The sequence below is a fragment of the Oryctolagus cuniculus genome, chromosome 7, assembly GCF_964237555.1.
Source record: "Oryctolagus cuniculus chromosome 7, mOryCun1.1, whole genome shotgun sequence".
Classification (NCBI taxonomy): Eukaryota; Metazoa; Chordata; class Mammalia; order Lagomorpha; family Leporidae; genus Oryctolagus; species Oryctolagus cuniculus.
The window spans coordinates 101,123,948-101,141,783 of NC_091438.1; the positions used below are offsets into that span (position 1 = coordinate 101,123,948).

The following is a 17,836-nucleotide window of genomic DNA, read 5'->3' on the forward strand; positions in this document are numbered from 1 at the left end:
TATTGTGGCAATTTATATCTAACATTCATTAATACCCAAAGACATCTGTTCTATTATGATGTTATTGGTAAATTTGATGAAAGATAAACTGGAAAGTGATTACCATCTACTAAAGTGGCCTACCACATACCCTTTAGCATCTCATGGAGCTGAAAACACAAACTATTCCTAAAATTATTCTTTAGCATTTGATCCCATCCCATTATCTTAATTTTCAGCCAAAGATCTTGCAGAGAAATCAAGTATTTATTTCCAAAGTCAAAGAATACTTAAGGTAGACCTTCAATCTTCTGACTTCAGATCCAGTATTTTAATGTTCAAAAACATAAAAACTCCTAAAGATTCCTATCTTTTTGGCTCTGTTTTGGTCTCTGGGGACCAAATGCACAGATGGGTAGATGAGTTGTAATTTCCAAAAGGGATGATTCTGGAACTCCAGAGAGATGGAGACTAAATGTTCTGCATGTTACCCAAGAAATTGCATGCTCCATTTATTTCCAGAAATAGTTTCAAATACAAATCTTAACAAGTGCTTTATTTTAAAAAGACAGACAAAAAATAGGTGGTGGAAAAAGATGTTTTATCAAATGAATAGAAAATAGAATGGAACTATTGTACCTACGATTTTCTGTTCAATCTCCTACTTTCTAGATATTCTTTATACATAATTTATTTTAGAATTTTATATTTGTAGATGATACTTGCACATTTTAAGAGGTATAACAAAATTTTTCAACACATGTACATAGCTTCAACCTAATATACCAGGTACAAGCCTTTCCATTTCATTTTCATATGTTTTGTTTTTGTTTGAAGCCTAACAGCTTCTCTCTTCCAGGTCTTTAAACAGTATATTACTCGACATTGTGAGCCATAGTCACCCAACTGTGCTGCAAAGCAACAGACCTGTTGTATTCATCCAACTCTAGTTTAGCACTCATTATCCAACCTCTATCTCCTCCTCCCCCCATTCTTTCTAGCTACTAGTGATTACTATTATAATTCAGATTTAGGTATCATAATTATTTTTTAACTTCTACATATGAGAGAGAAACATACGGTATCTGCCTTTCTGTGCCTGCTTATTTCACATAACATAATAATCTCCAATTCCAATCACTGGTTGCATCCTTTTTATGGCAGAATAATATTCCATTATATGTTTATTCCACATTTTCCTTATTCTTTCACTGATGGACCTCTAGGTTGATTCTTTATTTTGGCTATTGTGAATACTGCTTCAATAAACATTTGAGTACAGATATCTTTTCCATATGCTGATTTTATTTCTTTAGGATATTTTTCCAGAAGAGGGATAGCTGGGTCATATGGTAGATATAGTTTTTTTTTTTTTGAGGAACCTCCATAATGGCTGCACTAATTTACATTCCAACCAACAATATGTTTTCCCTGTTCTGTATATTCTTGCCAGCACTTGTTATTTTCTTATTTATTTGTTTATTTGAAACTCAGAATTACACAGAGAGAGAGCTAGAGAGAAATCTTCCTTCTGCTTGTTCACTCCCCAAATGGCCACAATGGCTGGGGCTGAGCCAGGCCAAAGCCAGGAGCCAAGAGCTTCCTCTGGATCTCCCACGTAGGTGCAGGGGCCCAAGGGCTTGAGCCATCTGCTGCTCTTTCCTGGGCACATTAGCAGGGAGCTGGTTTGGAAACAGGGCAGCCCAGTCTTGAACTGGTTTTGAACCAGTGCCCAGATTGGATGCTGGTACCACAGGCGGTGGCTTTACCTGCTATAACCCAATGCTGGCCCCATTTTTTGACTTTTTGATAACAGCTATCCTAACTGGAATGAGATGATACCTCACTGTGGTTTTGATTTGGACTTCACTAATGACTAGAGATATTGATCATATTTTCATATATTTATTGAACATTTACATTTATTCTTCTGTAAAATATCTTCTCAGAACTTTTGCCCATTTTATAATTAGAGGTATTGCTACTTTGTAGCTGAGTTTTCTGAGTTCCTTATATATTTTGGATATTAATCCTTTCCCAGATGAAGTTTCTTAGGCTATAATCATAAGGGCACCAGCAAGAAAGTTATTCTTGTATCACTGTGTCATATGCAAGATACATATTAAAACTCATATGCAGAGTTCCTACTTGGCCTCATTTTGATACGACTCACTCAGAAATGGGCAGGAGCAGGCAGAAAACAACATTGGAAACTGAGTATTATCTCCAAGAGCCGTCGATATATATGAAAGCCCATATTATTTCTCTCTTTAAGGGATTGCTTGGGCCTTGGCAGCTAGATCCTTGCCCCTCATAAGCTTGAATGGCAGGTTTAAGGAAGATCAAATGCTGAGTAAAAGAAGTGATTGAAGTTCAGCCCAAATGTTCAGACAGTCTACATATCCTGGTTGACAGTTTTACAATGAAAATAAGCCCTCCTATACACTTCTTTGAAATTGGTAGTCCTGTTGATCCAAACATGAAGGTGAGAGCAGTTTGATTAGGGTAGTCTTCTTTCAGGTAGCCAGTGGCTGTCTGGTTAAAACTTCCAAGTAGAAGAAGAAAAAAGGAAAGAAAGAAAAGATTGACTAAAAAGTATAGAAAATAGTGGAGATGAAAAACAAGGTACATGAAGAAGAGGAGAGGAGAATAGAAGAAAGGAGAGCAGATAAGAAGGCACTGATGCTATGTGGGATGGTGCAATATAAAACTGATATGTTGGAGTAAAAAGAGCAAAGATTTTTGGATCCCAAATTGTTGGATTTTACTCTGAATTCCAATTTTATTGTCAATGTGATGCTGAACACACTAAACAGACATTTTGTCTCTCAGTTTCCCTGTCAGAGAAGGGAACAGAGCTGGCATCTAGTAAAACTGCGATTCTACTGGGTTAAGGAAGCAAATGATTAGAGACAAAATGTCATATAGTAGGGAATGCTTTTGCCAAGGTATCAGAACACATCTTGATAGCTTCTGAACATCAGCCTGATTTGTAATGAGCATTTTTATCCCACTTCCACATTTATCCTATCTATGAGAAACTCAACAGAGATGAAGAATAGCACAAAAGAAGAAAAAAAGTTAGTACACACTATTATGTCCATGGCATGTAATTCAACAAAAACTCTTTCAAAAGCCCTATCACAGAAAAAAATCTTCGGACTAAGGACAAGGTGGTTTTGGAATGGACTAGATGTCCTTTGTGCTGACTATAGGAAGTCAACTCCAAGGATCAGAGATGTGGCTGCCAGCAGGCAAGTGCCCAAAGGACAACTGCTGAACACCGGGGTTGATCCAAAGAGCTAGAAATTTTTCTCGGGGTGCATAATCCTCACTTACTTTTCTAAGCTTTTTTGGACAAAAAGAAATAAGGCCATTGTTCATTCTCTGAAGTTCTGAAAAGATAAGTTTGCTATTTTTGTGGCCTATATCACAAACCAGCTTCCATTTAACTTCTTTAATTAAAATAGCCTAGTATATTGTACCTTTTTTTTTCTTTCCTGCCAACAATCTGTAATCTTTTTGAGGACAATAACTGTTTTTCTGCCATATAAAGCATATAGTTGAAACACAATGTTTGTTTTATTTATATATGTATTTATTTACCTTTCAACAGATTAAAAAATTATATACACACAAGCCATTTTATTTAGGCACAGGCCAGCACATAATTCACATATTAATATAGATGTATAATTGATCATTCACATAATGAATTAATAACATAGGCATAAACAAGGACTTCTAGAGCCAATGAAAAGGAAGATTTTATACTACAACAACATGAAGTCCTGATAAATAGTGTTTGAACATCTAATAATCATGTTTCTTAAAAAAGACAAAATATCAATTGCTTAATCTTCAGACACACGTTTTGGGACAATGTCTTAATAAGGGAATATTGAGATAATTATTTTATTTCTAAGAAACATTGTTCCAGATCCAACATGGAAAGCAGGATACACAGCAGACTCATAGAATGGGAGATGTCCTAAACAGCACTCTGGCCTCAGAATCAGCCCTTAAGGCATTCTGATATGGCTGAAGAGCCCATGAGAGTATTTTAGGCATGGAAAGCCAAGACACTCTGGAAAAAAAAAAAAAAGACCTAAATGAAAGATGTCTGGAAGAGAGATTCCAGCAGAAAGAATGAGTCATCAAAGAAAGAGGTACCTTTCTCTGAAGGGAGGAGAGAACTTCCACTTTGACTATGACCTTGTCTAAATAAGATCGAAGTCAGCGAACTCAAAAGGCTTCCATAGCCTTGGCAACTCATGACAAGAGCCTAGGGTGATTACGGACACCATAACCAAGAGTGTCAATTGTTAAGTCAACAACAGGAGTCACTGTGCACTTACTCCCCATGTAGGATCTCTGTCCTTAACATGTTGTACAATGTGGATTAATGTTATGACTAGTACTCAAACAGTACTTTACACTTTGTGTTTCTGTGTGGGTGCAAACTGTTGAAATCTTTACTTAATATATACTAAATTGATCTTCTGTATATAAAGATAATTGAAAATGAATCTTGATGTGAATGGAATGGGAGAGGGAGCGGGAGATGGGAGGGTTGCGGGTGGGAGGGAAGTTATGGGAGGGAAAAAGCCGCAGTAATCCAAAAGCTGTACTTTGGAAATTTATATTTATTAAATAAAAGTTAAAAGAAAAAGAAACATTGTTCCAATTATGTTAAAAGGTTCATTTTCTTTGATTTGGGGTTGACATTTTTCTTTTAATTATTATTAGCATTGCACAAACTATGCAACCACTATTTGAGCATCTACTAGAAACATTAAAGCTAAATGTTTTCTTGCAAGCAGGTATGGTACTATTGCTTCACTCTCAATTAAACACAGATTAATAAGAAGAATACTAGTTACAAATCAAAAGCCTTGGGTTGGGATTTCAACTTTGATGTTTTGTCAACATGTGACTTGGCAAGTTGCTAATCTTGTTGATCTTGCCGACCCTACACTTCTAATTTGTAAAATTTTCACAAGAATTTAAACAGATTATGTGTGATGTGGATATTGTCTGTACTGAACATAAAAAGATTCAATAATATCTATAGCAATAGATACCATTTGTTTAATATCTATTAGAATTTAGAAATTGAGCATCCAAAGTTACTAATCCTTATACAATTATGTGATATCTGTTATTATTTTCACTTAATATATGAGAAAAATGAGACTTACATAATTTGTCCAGAATCAGTGATAAAAGAATCAAAATTTCAAACCCATCCTGATTCAAATATTAAATGAGATATATTTCACTGCAATTGAAATGAATCATTCACAGAAACTTGATGTCAATTTGTTTTCATTTGTGTCCTCCCTCTTTTTTTCTCATTTGCAGTTTCAGTATGATATAACATTCTTCACTTTTCTAACTTTGGAGAGGGCCATCTTAGGATAATCTGTGTTACATTGCTTCTTATCTCAGAAGTTTACTTATACTCTTTCCCATCTGAAATACTTAATTTGATGTTCATCTGATCTACTTTATTTTTCCTGGAAATTGGGGGAGGTAAATACAGATACAAGAAATATCTTAGATGACAAAATTTAGGAGGGGCCTGCACTGTGGTGCAATCGGTTAATCCTCCACCTGTAGAGATGGCATCCCATATGGATGCTGCTTTGAGTCCCGGCTGCTCCTCTTCCAAACCAGCTCTCTGCTATGGCCTGGGAAAGTAGTAGGAGATGGCCCAAGTCCTTGGGCCCCTGCACCCACGTGGGAGACCTGGAAGAAGCTCCTGGTTCCTGGCTTCAGATCAGCCTAGTTCTGGCCATTGTAGCCATTTGGGAGTGAACCAGCGGATGGAAGACCTCTCTTTCTTTTTTAATTTTTTTTTAATTTTTAATTTTTTATTTTTGACAGGTAGAGTTATAGACAGTGAGAGAGAGAAACAGAGAGAAAAGGTCTTCCTTCCATTGGTTCACTCCCCAAATGGCTAATACCGCCGGTGCTGCATCGATCCGAAGCCAGGAGCCAGGTGCTTCTTCCTGGTCTCCCATGCAGGGGCCCAAGCACCTGGGTCATCCTCCACTGCCCTCCTGGGACACAGCAGAGAGCTGGATTGGAAGAGGAGCAACCGGGACTAGAACCCTGTGCCCATATGGGATGCTGGCGCCACAGGCAGAGGATTAACCAATTGAACCATGGCGCCGCTCCCTCCCTTCCTCCCTCCCTCCCTTCCCAGACTCATGAGAGAAATTTCCCAGGATTTTTGGGTAGATAATGCATGACATAAATGACAAAAGGCCACAATACCAGATAAGATTACTAGATGGTACAATTAAGGACAAGCACTTCCAAACTGAAAATGAATGACTTATTTGAAAGTTAACTTTCACTATATCTCTTGTCAAGGGATTTGAGTTACTACAGTTTGGAGATATAAATTGAAAAGTAAAAGATTCTGGCTGCTGGCTTCGGATCAGCGCGGTGTACCGGCTGCAGTGCGCCAGCCACAGCGGCCATTGGAGGGTGAACCAGCAGTAAAGGAAGACCTTTCTCTCTGTCTCTCTCACTCACTGTCCACTCTGCCTGTCAAAAAAAAAAAAAAAAACTTAAAAAAAACAGTAAAAGATTAAAAAACATTATTTAGAGGCTGGCATAGTGGCAATGGGGGTTAAGCCAACTTCTGTAATACTGGCATAACATACAGGCACCAATTCGAGTCCTGGCTGCTCCACTTCCCATCCAGCTCCCTGCTGATATGCCTGAGAAAGCAGAGGAAGATGGCTCAATTATTTTGGCCCATGCCACACATGTAGGAGACCTAGATGGAATTTTTGGTACTTGGCTTCATCCTGGCCCAACCCCAGCTGTTGTAGCCATCTTGGGAGTGAACCAGTGGATGGAAGCATTCTCTCTCTCTCTCTCTCTCTCTCTCTGTTTCTGTCTGTCTTTCTGTAATTCTCTCTGTAATTCCTTTCAAATAAATAAATCAATTTTTTAAAAATTCTTTAGATGTGAAAGAGTTTTAAACTATATACATGTTCATCAAAATTTTTTACTGAAAAAGAGCCTTTACAATGGAGAAATCAAATAGCCACTAACATCATAAACATGGTAAGCTCGCCGGCGCCATAGCTCACTAGGCTAATCCTCCGCCTGCAGCGCCGGCACCCCAGGTTCTAGTCCTGGTTGGGGCACTGGATTCTGTCCTGGTTGCTCCTCTTCCAGTCCAGCTCTCTGCTGTGGCCTGGGAGTGCAGTGGAGGATGGCCCAGGTCCTTGGGCCCTGCACCCGCATGGGAGACCAGGAAGAAGCACCTGGCTCCTGCCCACTTGGAGGGTGAACCAATGGAAAAAGGAAGACCTTTCTCTCTGTCTCTCTCTCTCTCACTGTCTAACTCTGCCTGTCAAAAAAAATTAATTAATAAATAAATTAATTAAAAAAACCATGATAAGCTAACAGAACATGTGGCCCCTGATATAATACACCCTAAAGGATGCTCTCATTTATATGTTGACTATTTATGAATTAAGTATCAGAAAAAAAAATCTAAATTGAAGGTCATTCTACAGAACAACTGACCTGGATACTACAAAACTAGTAATGCCATGTCACAACCCCCCCCAAAAAAAGAATAATAAAAAATGAGAAGATAAAAATAAAATATACTAAATATTAAAGAAAGATGCAACTAAAATCAGTATACAATTTCAGTAAGAAAGTTCCTCAAAAAATTAAAAGTAGAAATACTATATGATCTAACAATCTCACTTTTGGGTATATAACTAAAGAAAAACAAGTAAAATCATTATGTAAAAAAGATCACCACACTTGCATCTTCTTCACAGCATTATTTGCAGTAGCCAAGATATGAATATAATCTAAGTGTCTGTCGATGGATAAAGAACATATACTCAATGGAATGCTATTCTACCTTGAAACACATGGAAAATCTGTTGCTTGTGACATCATCAATGAATCTAGAAAACATTAAGATAAGAGAAATAAGCCAGACACAAAAGCACAAATACTGCACGATCTATTAATAGCCGACACCATGTTGTACATTAGTTCTCCAAGACTGATTCATCTTATAACTACAAATTTGTATTCTTTGATCAACATTACCCCAATATACCACCTCCCTGGCCCCTGGTAACCCTTCTACTCTGTTTTTGATTCCACATGGAGATATAAGTTGTAATTTTTATAAAAATTGTATATACACATTTATATACTAAAAATATACATTTTTGGAAACAATGAGGGATGAAATAAATCAGACTGCAAAATCAGACTGTCAGTGAAGATAAATGGGTATAAAAACATAGTCTCTTTTATGCTTTTGATCATTATTTTTATACTAATTTTAAATAATGAGACATTTGAAATTGGATCATATGTATAGGTTCAGTTCTTCAGGAAGCAGGTTCTGCAATGGGCCCTAACATGCAGGAAAATTACTAGAGTATGTCATGGGATCCTTATCCTCCGAATGTAGAAGAAAAGAAGTTGTGGGACTGATGACAGTTACAGCCAACCTCACAAAGGACTCTGGGATCTGTCACATGCTGGGTGGAAATAGCAATCTTTAATAAACCTCTTTCAGTCTGGATATTAGCTGTCTTGGAAAAGGCATAACCTTGGAAAGGAACTCTATAGCTGAAGCACCTGCAAAGGCTAATCACTGAAGTCTGCCTTTGGCAGCACTCTCAGTAGTTCAGCAACAAGTCCTTTCTCTTTCTTTCTTCCAAGACTGATTGATTGACTTGAAATTTGAAAGGCAGAATGACACACAAAAGGGAGAAAGAGAGAGAGAGAGAGAGAAGATATCTTCAATTTTCTGGTGTACTCCCCAAAGACTCACAACAGGCAGGGCTGGACAAGGAGAAAGCTAGGTTCCAGGAAGTCCACTTGAGTTTCCCATGTGGCTGGTAGAATCTCAAGTAGTTGGGCCATCATCTGCTGACTCCTAGAAGATTGGCAGAAAGCTATCTGCTTAAATAAATCCTTGAAACATGTTATGGAAGAAAATTTGCAATAGATTTGCCACATTGTCTGTTTTTACAATACTAGCGTTCCATGAAGATAATAAAGTTCTCTGGGATTCTGTGAGTTATATTGGTTCATTTTTTCCTTTTATCCTACTCTGAAATTCTAAGGAAGCTATAGTTACTAAGAAAAAGTATAAATAGCCATAATATTTTTCTCTAGATAGGCCGTTTGATGTGTGGGTTTTTATCCAGAAAGAAAAATCATCCTTTAAAAAAGTGATTCAATCTGTCTTGCATTTTTTTTTTTTTTTTGCTACAATTGAAAAAAAAAAATGGCTAGCTGAAGCTTGGACATAGGCAAAGCCTGTCTTTAATGTTTGATTCAGTGACTACTGACTATTTTTGAGGATCAAGTCCAGAGTTGGGAGTATACTGTCAATGGGCCTTGAAGAGAAAAACTAACCATCCCAAGAGAATAAATAAGGAGATGCCATTAATTGGAGGCTATAAAGCAAAAGCATGTCTAAACTTAAGTTGCTGAATTACATCCCTAGGCAGAAATTGGAATATGTGCTTTTTCAGATGTAACATTTTAATTGGTCTACCTGGTAGAAGGTTAAATAAAATTTACACTAAACCTTATTACCACTCAAGTGTCAAGTACCCTCCCTGCAACCTGACTGTAACTAGCAAATTGAGTGGGTGCACCCAGAATTATCACAGAACTAAAAGTTGTCTTAAGCAACACTTTGCAACACAGGATTTTAAGTGGTCCCATTAGACTGACTACATTCTTGCTATTTTATCCAGTAGTTTTAAGTACAGAGCTGAGTATTTGAAATCCCCTTTCCATATAATAATCCATTTAGAATGCCCTCCTGGAAATTATCTGTGATAGTACATTTCTAATAAAGCTTCACTGTTGAATGAAACCTAATCACCTAGCAAGAAAACAAAATATTACATCTTAGCATGATGTCTGCAAATTTTTATGGCACAAAATGTTTCCAAAATCTAGAGCTTGTCTTCCTCTTCAGCCCTCTCACTCCCTCCACCCCCACATACAAATAAAATTCTGTACAGGATCATCCCATTCATAACGAATAGGTGAATCTTGAATATGGCTATCACAGAATATCTGAAGCCCTTGAAACTACAAAATTATAAAGATGACTTTCAAACTTGCCATGATTATACATCTTGGTTTTCTTCCATGCTATAGTGAATAAACCGACCATGGAGTATGTATTTATCCCAGCAGTTAAGGTACCGTGTTCTACATTAGAGTTTCTGAGTTCAGTTCCCAGTATGGCTCCTAGAGGTAGCAGTGACTGCTGTAGTAATTGGGTTCCTCTCACCCTCATAGGAGACCCGGAATGTATTCCTGGCTCCTGGCTTTGGCCCCTGTCAAGCCTCAGCCATTGTGGGCATATGGGGAATAAAGTGGCAAATGGCAGTTTCTCTCTCTCTCTTTTTCTCTCTCTCTCTCCTTTGCCTCTCCCCCTCTCAAGTAAATGTTTAAAATTTAAAAAATCAGCTATCCACACATTTCCTCTTTATTTCTGCTGGTTGACTGCATAATTTCTGGTAGTTCTAATCACCTATGCCTCTCTACGATCCATAAACAGAAATACCACCACATGTGTCACCATGATAGTTGAATTTCTTCTGTCAACAAATATTTATTGAGCCTTTACTTTATGCCACTGGGAATATCCCAGTGAAAAAGATAATTTCTACTCTTCAGGAACTCCTTGTCTAGTGCAGGAGAGCACTGGTAAATAATCGCCATACCGTGTGGCAAAAGCAAACATGGAGAAAGTGCAGGTGCAACAGAAAGAGGGAACCTAATTTAGTCTTGAAAGGAGGGTCAAAGTCCATAGAGGAGATAATGTCTAAGGTGAAATTGGAAGTGGAGTAGTGAACAGTATAAAGAAAGATAAAGGCAACAAGTGCAATAAACAAGAAGTAAAACCAGATGTGTCAAATTTGTGGCAACTCAAATTGATTTACAGCTTAGTTTTCAAGGTGAAGTGGGAGGAACTGCGAGAAATAAAGCAGAAGAGGTGAGTTTACAGGGGAATGGAAGTCCTCCAAACTTCCTTACAGGCTTTGAACTTTATTTTAAAGGCAATATAGAGCACTGAAAGATTTTAATTAGGGAGTGACAAGATCATCTTGGCATTTTGAAAAAACTATTCTGGCTGAGACATGAAAATAGATTGGATTAAAGTGAGTGGAGGCCAAACGTGTGGTTATAAAAAAGCTACTGCAGTAAGCTAGTAGCTATAGGATGAAGGAAAATAGATGAATTTGAGAAATATTTAGGTGGTTTTATCGACAGATCTTAGTGGTGGTAACTAAACAAAGAGTGGAGAGTCAAAGATGAAGTCACGTTTCTGGTGTAAGTTTGGATGTTTCAGAGAAGCAAACAATGAGGCTAGGGAAGGCTAAGGAAACCATGGAGTACTGGCTTTAAAACAAGATTTGCAGCTCCACTCTCACAAAGAGATTTAGCAACAAGGAAAAACTAGTTATCAGTGGCAGGACTCTGAAGAAATTTTGATCTTGGGAATTTTCCTCTTTTTTTTTTAGAACTGCTTTATTTATTAGAAAAGCAAAATTATAGATATATATATAGAGAGATCTTCAATCTGCTGGTCCACTCCTCAAATGGCCTGAATGGTTTGGGCTGGTGCAAAAACCAGGATTCCAGAACGCCATCTGAATCTCCCATGTTGGTGGCAAGTGCCCAAGTATTTGGGACATTTTCTGCTGATTTAACCAGATGCATTAGCAGGGAGCAAGGTGGGAAATGGAGCAGCCGAGACATGAATTGGCACTCCAATATGGGATGCCAATGTCAGAGCTTAATCCACTATTTGGTAACACCAGCCCCTTTCTTTATAAAGTCAGAGCCAAAGCTATATGCCAAGAAGCAGGGAGGCAAGAAGTATGGAGGTTTGATGAGAGTGGAGAAATTTTGAAAAAGTTGATTATCAGAATTGAAGAACAGTTAGGAGGAATATCCATTTGAGGATAGTGATTATGAAGTCAAGTGGCATTAATGGGAATCAGATGGTATTAATTTTCAAAATTGTGCGATTTTTTTAAAGTAATGGTCAGTCTCCAGGATATAAAACAGGCCAAAAACTCACACTGATCTGAAGTTGAGGATTTTTGAGATGGCCAACCCTCAAAAACTGAACAAGGAATTTGAAGACAAAAATGTTTCAGCTGATAGACTATGGGATTTAGACTAGTTAAAGCAGGAAGTGACAACAGGAGGGAACTGACTGGGCCAGGTCCCTGGACAGGGGTGAGGGGGTGGTGCTAAAAGAATAAGGGATTTGGAGGTCCTAAGAATTTGAGGGGAAAATCTAGTGACAGAGAGAGAGATACAAAGAAAGGATGAGAAAAGATGGATATACGGGGTTAGAGACAGAATTTTTAAATGAATGCTTCAGAACTGAAAGAGTTTAAGGTGCTGGTGAACAAATGATGATATGCTCTAGAAAGTGAGCTAATAAAATAAAGATCCTGAAGTTGAGAAAGTGAAGGTACAAAGACACTGAAATGGATTTGTTGTACTTGTGTACCCAGAAGATATTCATATATTCATAGCTGGGTAAAGAAACAGACTGAACGATGAGAAATAACCAACTAGTTGGATGATGACACAATTTGGAGTGAAGAATGGAATGAGTCTTGGTAAACAGAGATTTTCTGTGCAATGAAAGAGTAATGATCTGAAATAAAAATTGAAAAGTGTGAACTACACTTACAACCCTAATCCTGAGATGTGTCAGGGTCAGGATTAGAAGGCAGATGCCATTTCTTCTGTGAATACATCTTAGTCCCCTTCTCAGGAAGAAGACCACCCTCTGTGGGCATATTAAAAGTTAATCACCATTTTGTATTGAACCTGTTGTAAATATATTTGTGGATAATAAATCCTTTTCTCTTTATCCTTTCAAAACTAGGTAGGTTTCATGGCATGAATATGTGGGACCCTACCCTGCAGCTGCTGCACATCAATCTTGCATGAACACTAACAAAAAAAAGTGCATGTGCCAGCAGAAGGTGAGGACCACACTGAGTTTTCCCATCCAGGGATGGTCACCCTGATGTGTAATCAATCAACAGGAAAGGTGTGCCTTTTGCAAAGATTCTCCAAGAGGTCACTTTCCTAGGTGTGATCAATCTCCCCCATGCTGATCATGTTACAGCGATTACCACTCTACTCTAACAGCTGCTTCTCCAGGGAGAAACAAAACTGTGTCTGTGAATGTTTAGGGTGGTGTGTATTGTCAGGTCAAATTACCTTTTCACATAACTCACTGTAAATCTACCTCATAAGTAAAAAGCAATTGGAGATTTTAGAACACCATCAGAAAGTATTCTATTCAGGGGTGGAATTATGTTGTGCAATTACAAATGAACCATATCCATGACCCTCACTATCAGCAAAAGAGTCAGCATTTCTTAGTTCAGCACAAAAGGGGAAAAAAATCTCCCATGCTTTATGGCCTGAAAAACTCTTGCTGGGCCAAAAGAAATAATGTGCCATCAGCCCTCCACATCTGTGGGTTCCACAACCATGAACTGAAAATTAGTTAGGTCTACAATGGTTGCATGTGTTCTGATCAGATACAGACATTTTTTTCTTATCATTATTACCTGAGCAATATAGTATAACAACTATTTATACAGAATTTATATTGCATTGGGGATTGTGAGTAATCTAGAGATGGTTTAAAGTACACAGGAGAATTGCATAGGTTATATGCAAATACTATGTCATGCTATAGAAGGGACTTGAGTCTGCAGGTTTTGGTATCCTCTGGGTATCCTGAAACCAATTTCCTTCAGATACTAAGAGATAGTTATATTTGTTCTTATGACCTTCGAAGTAGATAGAAATAAATCAAATATTTATTTATTTATTTGAAAGATTTATTTATTTATTTGAAAGGCAGAGTTACAGAGAAAGGCAGAGAGAGATCTTCCATATGCGGTTCACTCCCCAAATTACCTCAAAAGCCAAGGTTGGGCCAGGCTGAAGCCAAGAGTCAAGAACTTCTTCCAGGTCTCCCCTGTAGTTGGCAGGGGCCCAAGTACTTGGGCAATCTTTGCTGCTTTCCCAGGCCATTAGAGGGAGATGGATCGGAAGTGGGAGTAGCGCAGACATGAACCAGTGGTGATACAGGATGTTGGCATTGCAGTTAGCAGCTTAACCCACTATACCACAACATTGGCACCAGAAATCTAATATTTAATGAGCACATAGTTAGCATGTTATGCTAATATACCATGCATATTGTTTTTTATAAGACTCAGTATAAGTACCACCTCCTCTGGGAAGCCTTTCCGGACCACTTCTCAAATCAAGGTGTGATGATTAATTTTATGTGCCAAGATGTCTAGGCCATGGGATGCCAAAATATTTGGCTAAACATTATTCTCCTGTCTTTGAACATGCTTTCCAATGACATTAACATTTGAATGGGTAGACTATGCAGTACAGATTGCCTTCCCCAGAGTGATAGGGCTTCATCCAAAGTGTTGAAAGAACTGAATAAAACAAACAGACTGAGTAAGGAAGAATTTGCTCTCTGCCTTAAAAATCTGCAGTTTGAATTGTTCAAAGTTGGAACACTGGACTTGAACTCAGACTGGAGCTTACACCGTTGACTCTCCTGCTTGCCACCTGCAGATTTTGGGGCTTCACAGCACTCATAATTGCATGAGTCAATTCCCTATTTTACAAATAATATATAGTGTCCTGTTGATTCTACTTCTCTAAAGAACCTTGATTGATAACACAGGTGAGCAAACCATTCTCTGTGCACCTTATCTGCCATGTGCCGCACAGTTACTATCTTTTTTATCTTACTGTGACTCTTTCAGCTTCTAGTCTGCAAGCTACTTGCATGAATCTTAGTAGTTTCAGTATTATGAGTGCCTAGAACAGTAACTAGAACATAAGAGGTGCTCAATGAATGTGATTGACTAAATTAAGTATTTAATACTCATGTTCTTATCCACACAGTTACCATTTTTTCTCAGGAAACTAATGTTCAACATCACCAGGTAATTCAGTCAAACCCAAGCAGAAGTAAAGTTGAAATTTAAACCTAGAATCTCTGACTCCACAATTCTATAGATGTTCCAATATCATACTGCCTTTCTGCTTCTCTTCCCAACCAGAATTGCTGAATAAGTTTAGTTTTCAAATTAATTACATTACAATATTTGAGAGGCAGTCTATGGCATTAAAAATTATGACTCCAAAGACAGACTGAGTTCAAATGTTCTACATTCTGTATTTTTCTACATATTCTACTGAGAAACTCTAAACAAATTACCTAGTCTTTCTGTGCTTCTGCATGTTTCTTGATCTGTAAAACAGGAATAACAAATAATATTACCTATTATTGTCAGTAAGCTATTACCACAAACATACCATTCTCAAATTTAATGGCTTGAAGAACAATCAATCTCACAGATCTGCAAATTGGCTAGAGTTCAGCTGATATATGACAGTCTTGTCTTGATGGAGAGCATGGACTCTGTTTCCAGTTCAGCAGTTAGAGAAGCTCTCTTTATTTCTTTTATTTCTGACTATCACATAAAAATTGTACATATTTATGGGGTACCACATGATATTCCTTTACATTGTATAGAGTGCACATAGCTATTTCCTCAAATATTACACATGTCTTTATGGCAAAAAAAAAACATTCAAATTCCTTGTTGGACATGTTTAAGAGAAATAGACAATATATGATTATTATCCACAGTCATCCTCCTGTGTACTAGGACACCAGAACTTCTTACTGCTATCTAACTATAACTTAGTACCAGATATTCTGGTAACCACCACTGTACTCTCAACTTCTATGATATCAGCTGCTTTATATACCACATATGAGCGAGATCATGTAGCACTAGTCTTTCTGTGCTTAACTTGCTTCACTTAACGTAATGACCTCCAGTTCCATCCATGATGTTGCAAAATGACAAAATTTCATTCTCTCCAATGGCTGAAAAATATTCTGTTGTTTATATGTACCATAATTTCCTTAAAAATTATTCTGCTTCTTTTGGCTATTGTGAACAGAGCTGCAGAAAATGTGGGAGTGCAGATGTCTTTTCAACATATCTACTTCATTCCAGGTGGATATGCACTGTCTGTGGTCAACCAAGGCAGAGCAAATTTCTCTTGTGATAATGGCAGAGATACAAGAAGAGAAACATACAAGGCTTCTTAAGTCTTGTGTTTTGGGCTTGAATGGCAGCCATTCCACCCACATGTAATTGGGCAAAGTAGGTGATATGACCTGGTCAAAGGATGGAGAAATATGCTTCTCCCACAATGAGGCCATGGCAAGTATGTAATGAAGAACCAGACAGGGAGGAGTTAATAATCTGGGCAAAATTTAAGTCTATACTCTATCTCAGAGTGTTGTGATGATGTTATGATTGAATACATGCATCACACAGAGCACAGTCTGGCACACATTAAGAGTTGAAGACATATTCAGAATGTTCTATCTGTGTATTAAAAATGAGGAGGCCTCATTTTAATGGCCTCATGGAATGGTTACTAAGATTGTAAGATTATTACCAATCACAAATTGTCCTTGTGCACTTTTCTTTTTTTAACATACCAGTCAACTTTATAATTTCTTCACTGTATTGCTCAAAGAATCAAATAATATATTGTAGGTGATCATGTCTCAAAAAGAATAAAACATTCTAAGAATGCAAAGTATAATACATGACTAATTTGAGATAACTACTAGGTTTGAATCAGTAAAACTTTCCATTTAAGTGATAGGAAGCCATAGTTCTTATTTTATAGGTGAGGTAAAAGCTTCAAGAAACTAAATTACTTCTTTTCTGGCCATAAATCCAAATATTGGCTGAGGATATAAGGAATTAATGTTTCCTATTGTCTAGATGTTAGCTGGGTCAGAAACTGAACACTGATGCTAACTGTTAAGGTTTATCATCCTTCAGCGTGGGTTGTTCACAAATTCTAGTTTTAGGAGATTAAAGGAATCTCCAGGTTATCACATCATTGTATATGCTCATTCAGCTAACTAACTTGCTAAGTGCTAGAGATACAAAAATGAAACACCCCAGTTTTGTCCTTAGGGCCTTACAGCTGTGGGGTTAGAGATTGTGAGAGCCACTATATATTTCTGAGAATAAGCCAAAATACCACAAAACATGAAACTAATTATCTCAGCTTCATGGGATTCCAGATGTTCACATGTCATGTTTTATCCACTCCTTATCTCCACTGATGAGACATAGGAAAAAGAAAAATGATAGTTATGATAAGAAGCACAGAGTAATTAGGGTGAATTGAAGTTAGCAGGAGCAGGAGTTTCTGAGTGAAGAATGAAGGCCTATCTTGACATAGCATACATCTTTAACTCTCTAAACCCAAGCTAAGAGCTAAGACTCCAGAGTTCTAGAATCACTTTCTCCTTCTGATCTACTATTATAAGACGTAGGTAACTAATTGGTCACACATTTTCTAGGCAATTGTTTTCAGGTAAGCCTTGGAGTCATGGCAGAACTGGCATAAACGGTGGAGACTACAAAGGCAGAGTTGAAGGGACTCCCATCAACAGCCTTGCAGGCAAAGAGGCACAAACCATGGTGTTATAATTCAGTGTAGAAAGTGCTGTGCTGCAGGAATATAGGAAAAGAGTTCTCTAGTCAGAAGATTGATAAAAGACATAGTATGTTTACTGAGATTTAAAGATGAGCAAAATTCTGCCAAGCAGACAAGCAGATCTAAGGCATTTCAAGCAGAAGCAACAGGTGCAAAGGCATAACACATGATAAAAGAGAATTTATTTGGGAAAGTATTT

At 37.7% G+C, this 17,836-nt stretch overlaps 1 long non-coding RNA gene across 2 annotated transcripts in view; it reads right to left on the minus strand.

The window, feature by feature from the left end:
- Window positions 1-507: 507 nt before the first annotated feature.
- LOC127493604 (uncharacterized) overlaps window positions 508-17,836 on the minus strand; it is a 150,075-nt gene continuing 132,746 nt past the window's right edge. For both annotated transcript variants that reach the window (XR_011390663.1, XR_011390664.1), the window contains exons 3-4: window positions 15,314-15,346; window positions 508-8,923 (exon numbers count right to left, since the gene is read on the minus strand). This is a non-coding gene — a long non-coding RNA (uncharacterized lncRNA). The remainder of the gene's footprint in view (window positions 8,924-15,313; window positions 15,347-17,836) is intronic.